This window comes from Capra hircus, chromosome 2 (genome assembly GCF_001704415.2).
Source record: "Capra hircus breed San Clemente chromosome 2, ASM170441v1, whole genome shotgun sequence".
In the NCBI taxonomy this organism is placed as follows: Eukaryota; Metazoa; Chordata; class Mammalia; order Artiodactyla; family Bovidae; genus Capra; species Capra hircus.
Genome location: NC_030809.1, coordinates 89949911 through 89958640, shown reverse-complemented (window position 1 = coordinate 89958640; position 8730 = coordinate 89949911). Strand labels below are relative to the sequence as shown.

Here is an 8730-nt window from a genome sequence, read left to right as displayed (position 1 = left end):
GACTCTTTGCGACCCCATGAATAGCAGCACGCCAGGCCTCCCTGTCCATCACCAACTCCCGGAGTTCACTCAGACTCATGTCCATCGAGTCAGTGATGCCATCCAGCCATCTCATCCTCTGTCGCCCCCTTCTCCTCCTGCCCCCGATCCCTCCCAGCATCAGAGTCTTTTCCGATGAGTCAACTATTCGCATGAGGTGGCCAGAGTACTGGAGTTTCAGCTTTAGTATCATTCCTTCCAAAGAACATCCAGGGTTGATCTCCTTTAGAATGGACTGGTTGGATCTCCTTGCAATCCAAGGGACTCTCAAGAGTCTTCTCCAACACCACAGCTCAAAAGCATCAGTTCTTCAGTGCTCAGCCTTCTTCATAGTCCAACTCTTACATCCATACATGACTACTGGAAAAACCATAGTCTTGACGAGACAGACCTTTGTTGGCAAAGTAATGTCTCTGCTTTTGAATATGCTATCTGGGTTGCTATGGAGCACCAAATTGAGACTGGTAATGTACTTATCCCTGTGAGAATATCTTTGCCCCAAGATTTTGCCAGCTCTGTACCAAATTGTGCTGATTAATTTCTTTCCTTTGAATATAAAGCAAGGGTCTCTAAATTTCTGATGAGGAAACATTTCTATTTTTCCTATGCAAAGATGACTAACTTCTAGACATCTGCTGTTTAATATTGCCTTTGCAAACAGTGCTGGAAGTTTGTTGTGTGAGAATAGACTCCCTAGAAACATTTTCTAGCTCAAAGAATTATTTGAACAGAGTAGTGTCTACAGTAGCAATGAATGTTTCCTTTGTGTTCTAGGTCAGTGTTTAACATGGTCCATGGATCAATCCACCCATCACTTGTTGTTGCGTGGCCCACAAGCTAAAACTGGTTTTTCCATGCCTAAATAGTTGAAAAATAGAAAGAAGAATATTTCATGATGTGGAAAAATTATGTGAAATTCACATTTCAATATCCAAAAATAAAGTTTTATTGGCACATGCTCATCTATTTATTTACACGTTGCCTATGGCTACTTTTGTACTATTCAGCAATAGATTAGAGTATTCATGACAGAGATCATATGTCTTGGAGATGCTGGTCCTTTACAGAAAAAGTTTGCTAACCCCTGCTCTATATACTTGAAGAAAGACTCAGAACATAATTTGGAATATAAAACAGTCATTCATTATTGTATTAATACTTCTATACTTGAAGATCATAACCTTATGTAGCAAAAACCTAGTCAAAAGTATAAGGACTGTCATTATCAATGAGCTAGAAAACAGAACACTGAAACAAACCAACAAATTGTCATATAGAAAAATTAATTTGATGCAGTTCTGAGAGATGACTTCCCCGGTAGCTCAGACAGTAAAGAATCTACCTACAATGTGGGAGACCTGGGTTCGATCCCTGGGTTGGAAAAATCCCCTGGAGAAGGGAATGGCAACCCACTGCAGTATTCTTGTCTGGAGAATTCCATGGACAGAGAAGCCTGGCAAGCTACAGTTCATGGAGTTGCAAAGAGCCAAACATGACTGAGCGACTTTCACTTCACTTCTGACAGAGAGCCAAATCAGAGTTACCATGGCTGCTTTTTAATGACTCTTTATGTAAGTCTATTAAGAAGGCTCATTTCTAAAAATTTCCAGATGGAAAATTCCAGGTCTGAACACATATATTTGAACTGGACATTTTTTCCTGTATGAGAAAGTGGAGAAGAAGGCTTTATGGTCTAAGGACAGAGCCCTTGGACTTAAAACAAAAGCAAGATGATTATTTTACAATTACATAAGGCTTTGACTCATCAAAATATTTTAAAATTTAAGTATCTCATCATACTCACAACTAAAGTTAGCAAGTTAATTATAATTATCTTTTAGTTTATTTAAAATGAGGAAACTGAGGCCCAGAGCATCATTATTGTATAATTTTTTAAAAGCCATTGAAGTTAGAGTCAAAATCCCTAAGCAACAGTGTCCCTTATCTGGAAACAGAAGTGAGAATCCCTGACCAAGCTAATCTCACTGGGATGTTTGTTGTAAGATCAAATTATATATATATGGATTTCCCTGGTGGCTCAGATGGTAAAGTGTCTGTCTACAATATGGGAGACCTGGGTTCAAGCCCTGGGTTGGGAAGATCCCCTGGAGAAGGAAATGGCAATCCACTCCAGTACTATTGCTTGGAAAAATCGCATGGACAGAGGAGCCTCGTAAGTTACAGTCTATGGGGTCGCAAAGAGTCGGACACGACTGAGCAACTCTGAAAACTCTGTAACATACTTTATAAAATGAAGTAGAAAAGAAAGAGAGGAAAAGAAAGTAATTTGCTTAGCTCAGGTAACTCTTGGATAACTGAGGGTATTCACCTGCCTTCTAGTCTGTGTTTATCCCATTAGCCAAGGTTAATGGAGGTGAAAATAAAAATCATTTGCTACAGGAACTGATACTTTTGGTCATCAAATGTTTTAAGCTTAGTTGGGATGAATTTCACACCGGAAGGACCTTTGCTTCACAACTGCATTGCTTTCATCTCTTTCCTCTAATAGGCAGAAAAACAAAAGCTTTATACCCACTTAAACAAATGCCAGCAATTCAAGATTTCTTTTTACAGCACATACACATGCTAATATCATGAGTGTTAACACCACAGTGTTCCAGATGCCACTCAATCTATGTATTATTTAATAAATTCCAAGTGTACTCTACTGAATGATATAATTGATAAAATCACCTTATCTTTGGACTACAGTGAATTGTTTGTGTCATGGTGTTGTTCTTCATTACATGCCTGAATGCACTCATTAAGTTCAGAGTGAACAATAAGCCTAAAAAAGCACAAAGATGGTGTACCTGAACCAGCAGGAAGTCTACATTTCAACCACCCCAGGATCTGGCAGGTCTAATCCCTGAGAAGGAGCATGTTCCAAGCATTGGACCTACATTTCATACTCAAGAGGTGATTTAGCTTTTTGGTTTTCAAAAAGTGAGGAGTGAGAGCTGAATATCCTTAATTATAAACACAAACCTAGATGGGAAGGTTCTTAAATTCACGAGCTCATTTTCAAATTCATTTTCCCTCAAGCTGTGCATACACTTGCCTTAAAATAGCACCACATTCCTGGGAACTTCTGGGGCTCTTTCATTCTCTCTTTGCTGTCTGATAGTAAAGGATGTACCCAGCTCGTCTGACACAAGGCTCTGCACAAGGGTGTGCAGCTTCATCCCTGTTGGAAAGAATTTCTGAGCCAGATTTGGCTGATGTAAAGGGTTTATTTTTCTGGGTTACCAAGTTTTAAACAAAATCCATTCACTAATTCATTCATCAAATACATATTAAGCACTGGAATATCCCAGGCTCTGGGGATAAAAAGAGACAAATAGAATAGAATAGACCAAGTCTCTGTTCCCCTGATTCTCACATTAGTGGGAGTAGAAGGGGAAAGATAAACAATAAACAGAGCATCTAGTATAATAGGTTTCATTATAATAAGATATAATATGTATAGTATAATATGGTATGATAAAGTGCTAGGGTGAAAACATGATGTGAGAAGAGAGCTGGAAATACTATGTTACATAGAGTGCTCCAGTCAACATTAACAATGTTCCCCAGTAGGGCTTCCCTGGCGGCTCAGAGGGTAAAGCGTCTGTCTGCAATGCGGGAGACCTGGGTTCGATCCCTGGGTTGGGAAGATCCCCTGGAGAAGGAAATGGCAACCCACTCCAGTATTCTTGTCTGGTGAATCCCATGGACGGAGAAGCCTGGTGGGCTACAGTCCACGGGGTCGCAAAGAGCCAGACACGACTGAGCGACTTCACTTCACTTCCCTTCACTGCTGGTTGCCCTCTTATTCCAGGAACACTAGAAAGTTACACTTGCTCATATTTCAAAAATTGATGGTATGACTTACTTTGGCCCATGAAATATGAATAGAAATGACATGTCACTGTGAGGCTGAAGAACTGGGGAGCCGGTGTGCAGTTGTCTGAGGTGTTTGCCCCTGCTGTGTCTGTGCTTTCAGTCTCCTGTTGAAATAGTGGCATTATAACTTACAGTTTCAAGTTCTCGTATCTAAGAACTTTGGAAGCCACCAGTCCTTTCCACACAAGAAAAAAAGGTGGAAAAAATGAAAAAACAACTTTTCTTAGCTCTAACAGAGAATTCAGGTCAAAGGACAAAAAAATTTGCCTCCTAAATTGGAGAGACAGACAGGAGGATAGAGAGAATCACAACGTATGGGAATAAAAACCTGCAAGTAGAAACATCCCCAGGAGCCAATATTAGGATCATTTTCTCAGACATGTCTTACTCTTTGCAATCCCATGGACTATAGCCTGCCAGTCTTCTCCATCCATGGAATTATCCAGGTGAGAGAATACTGGAGTAGGTTGAGAAAACCTAAATAGTAATTGATGGAATTCCTCAATATGGACAAATGAAAAAGTCCAGGTTTAGTCTTAGGAGGATGACCCCTACATCTTAGTGAGGTATATCTCTAGGAGCCCTACCAGCTTCTCACAGTGAAAATCACAGAAAAATTCCCTGATGCTTCCAGCAGGGGAGGAGGGAAAAGTAACTATTTCAAAATAAACCCAAAGTACTCTGTTTTTATTAGCAAGGCATGCCCTCAAGAGAAGCTATTTTACTAATAGTTTAATTATTAGTAAAAACTATTTTAACTCATAATCAACTTGAGTTTATCAGAACCTAACTGATCTGCAATAAAGGAAATGCCCAATTCCAGCTCCGTCGACCCTTTCTGCCTAAACTAATGGTGATGGGGATTGAAAAGCACTAGTGAAGATCACAGCCCAAGGGCACAGGCACAGACTCATTAAAACCTGGAAGTCAAAGTGTAGAACTATAGTATGCTTTTTCTCCCCCTGCACCTTACCACAATATCAATAGGGTTCCTGTGTAATAGGCATATACTGTGGAAAGAACTACAGGCCTCAGAACCTATTTAAGAAAAAGTCCCCAGGGAAACCCAAAGACAACAGGAGACAAAAACAAGGGCAACAGAGGAAATTTTAGCTTCTGACACCAACAGCTAGAGCAAACAATAAAGACAGCCTAGCAAACAGCTAGAGCAAACAACAGACAGTTCAGCTTTTAAACAGATAAACACAAAACTCACAGTAAAACCCTGTTTACCTCAGTACATTTTACCTAGTACATCATGTCTGGTTTGCAAGAGAAGAATCCTAAGGCATACTAAAAGACAAAAAATATATATAGTTTGAAGAGACAAAGAAAGCATCAGAAGAGAAACAGACATGACAGAGATGTTGGAATATTAGACCAGAGTTTAAAGCAGCTATTCAGTTCAGTCGCACAGTCGTGTCTGACTCTTTGCGACCCCATGAATCACAGCACGCCAGGCCTCCCTGTCCATCACCAAATCCCAGAGTTCACTCAGATTCATGTCCATTGAGTCAGTGATACCATCCAGCCATCTCATCCTCTGTCATCCCCTTCTCCTCCTGCCCCCAATCCCTCCCAGCATCAGAGTCTTTCCCAATGAGCCAACTCTTTGCATGAGATGGCCAAAGTACTGGAGTTTCAGTTTTAGCATCATTCCCTCCAAAGAAATCCCAGGGCTGATCTCCTTCAGAATGGACTGGTTGGATCTCCTTGCAGTCCAAGGGACTCTCAAGAGTCTTCTCCAACACCACAGTTCAAAAGCATCAATTCTTCAGCACTCAGCCTTCTTCACAGTTCAACTCTCACATCCATACATGACCACAGGAAAAACCATAGCCTTGACTAGACAGACCTTAGTCGGCAAAGTAATGTCTCTGCTTTTGAATCAGTGGAGAAATAACTCCAGAAAGAATGAAGGGATGGAACCAAAGCAAAAACAATATCCAGCTGTGGATGTGACTGGTAATAGAAGCAAGATCCAATGCTGTAAAGAGCAATATTGCATAGGAACCTGGAATGTCATGTCCATGAATCAAGGCAAATTGGAAGTGGTCAAACAAGAGATGGCAAGAGTGAACATCGACATTTTAGGAATCAGCCAACTAAAATGGACTGGAATGGGTGAATTTAACTCAGATGACCATTACATCTACTACTGCAGGCAGGAATCCCTCAGAAGAAATGGAGTAGCCATCATGGTCAACAAGAGTCCAAAATGCAGTACTTGGATGCAATCTCAAAAATGACAGAATGATCTCTGTTCGTCTCCAAGGCAAACCATTCAATATCACAGTAATCCAAGCCTATGCCCCAACCAGTAATGCTGAAGAAGCTGAAGTTGAAAGGTTCTATGAGGACCTACAAGACCTTTTAGAACTAACACCCAAAAAAGATGTCCTTTACATTATTGGGGACTGAAATGCAGAAGTAGGAAGTCAAGAAACACCTGGAGTAACAGGGAAATTTGGCCTTGAAGTACAGAATGAAGCAGGGCAAAGGCTAATAGAGTTTTGCCAAGAGAACACACTGGTCATAGCAAACACCCTCTTCCAACAACACAAGAGAAGACTCTACACATGGACAACACCAGATGGTCAACACCGAAATCAGATTGATTATATTCTTTGTAGCCAAAGATGGAGAAGCTCTATACAGTCAACAAAAACAAGACCAGGAGCTGACTGTGGCTCAAAGCAGCTATTATTAATATGTTAAAGGAACTGTGATGTTGGAGAAGACTCTCTTGAGAGTCCTTTGGACAGCAAGCAGACCAAATCAGTCAATCCTAAAGGCAATCAACCCTGAATATTCACTGGGAGGACTGACGATGAAACTGAAGCTCCAATACTTTCGCCACCTGATGTGAAGAGTCAACTCTTTGGAAAAGACCCTAATGCTGGGAATGATTGAAGTCAAAAGAAGAAGAGGGCGGTAGAGGATGAGATGGTTAGACAGCATCGCTGACTCAATGGTTATGAATTTGAGCAAACTTCAGGAGATAATGAAGGACAGGAAAGCCTGGCATGCTGCCGTTCATGGGGTTGAAAAGATCAGACACAACTTAGTGACTGAACAACAATAAGGGACGTATAATGCAAAAAGTGTACAACATGCAAGAGCAGATGCATAATGTAAGCAGAGAGATGGAAGGAAATAAATGCTAGAAACCCCATCCTATTTACAGATCCTGCTCATACTCAAGGGCTTATTCTTCCAAATAATCATACAGAGTGTACATGAGGAGGTAAGAATTTGGGGAGCTAGCTCTGAATTGCTCTACCACAGGGAGCAATTTGATGATGCTTTGAAGCAGAGAAGTGAGAAGGACACTATCTGACTTATGTTTTACTCTTTTTTTTCAAACTTTAAACTTTTTATTTTGTATTGGGGTATAGCTGATTAACAATGTTGTGATAATTTCAGGTTAGCGAATGAGATGATAATATGCATGCCTGCCGTGTTAAGTCACTTCAGTTGTGACCGACTCTTCCCGACCCTATGGACTGTAGCCCACCAGGCTTCTATGTCCATGACATTCTCTAGGCAAGAATACTGAAGCCCTCTCGGGTGGCACAGCCGGAAGGAGTGGAGCTGAGGCAGCGGTGGCTTAGAAGGCAGCAGTGGTGGTGGTGACGACGGTGGCTCTGGAGGCCGCAGTCCTGGTCCTGGCTTTGGCCCCAGCCCCACCATGGTGACGCTCGCTGAGCTGCTGGTGCTCCTGGCTGCCCTGCTGGCCACGGCCTTGGGCTACTTCGTCAGCACTGACACGCATTCCGAGGAATGCTTCCTCGAGCACTAAGATGGGCCTCATCTTTGAGGTGGCCGAGGGTGGCTTCTGGACATCGACGTGGAGATTACAGGGCCTGATAATAAAGTAATTTATAAAGGAGACAGGGAGTCCAGTGGGAAATACATATTTGCTGCTTACATGGACGGAACATATAAGTTTTGTTTTGGCAATACGATGTCCACCATGACTCCCAAAGATAGTGATGTTCACCACTGATATCGGGGAAGACCCCAAAGGACAAGACATGGAAACAGTAGCTCACAAGAACAAGCTAGAAGAAATGATTGATGAGCTGGCAGTGGAGATGACAGCTGTGAAGCATGAACAGGAATGCATGGAAGTTGGAGAGAGAATACACAGAGCAATCAAAGACAACACAAACAGCAGAGTGGTCCTTTGGTCCTTCTTTGAAGTTCTTGTTCTAGTTACCATGACATTGGAAGAGATTTACTGCCTGAAAAGAGTCTTTGAAGTCTGGAGGGTTGTTTAAAAGCCTTTTCCCCATAATCCCAAATTCATAATTCACTGTTTACCAAACATCTTGGTCATAATAATGTCATTCGTTTCTATGTTTTTATTTTCTAAACTGTATCTTCACAGCTTTTGTTTCTTTGGGATTAATAGATATGGGAGGAAAACACTTTTTTAGGAAAGCTATAGTGTAAATTTGACACTTGTTTGGCATAAATTCATATTTGAATTCTGCCTCTATTATTTGGGCCCTTCCAAAACTCAAACACTGTAAGCTGAATATAATAATAGGTGTAGAGTCCTTAGTTTTCTTTCCTTTTGTTTTCATAATAAAACGCAGGTTGTTCAGGATAGTACTTTACTGATAGTACTTTACTAAAATGACTGCATTCTTGGGATCCCTTATCCTGCAGTTCAAGTCATTAGAAAGATTCATTTTGTTGAGAAACAAAAATCCGAATCTTGACATATTCTATCCAGCTTGATGGCAGAGCTCTGTGACTAGAGTATGTGACCAGATTGGTACTTTTACAGTTTGTCTC

The 8730-nt window shown here is 41.2% G+C and overlaps 1 pseudogene; it reads left to right on the top strand.

Annotated features, from left to right (window-relative positions):
• On the top strand, nucleotides 7616-8297 carry LOC102186062 (annotated as a pseudogene).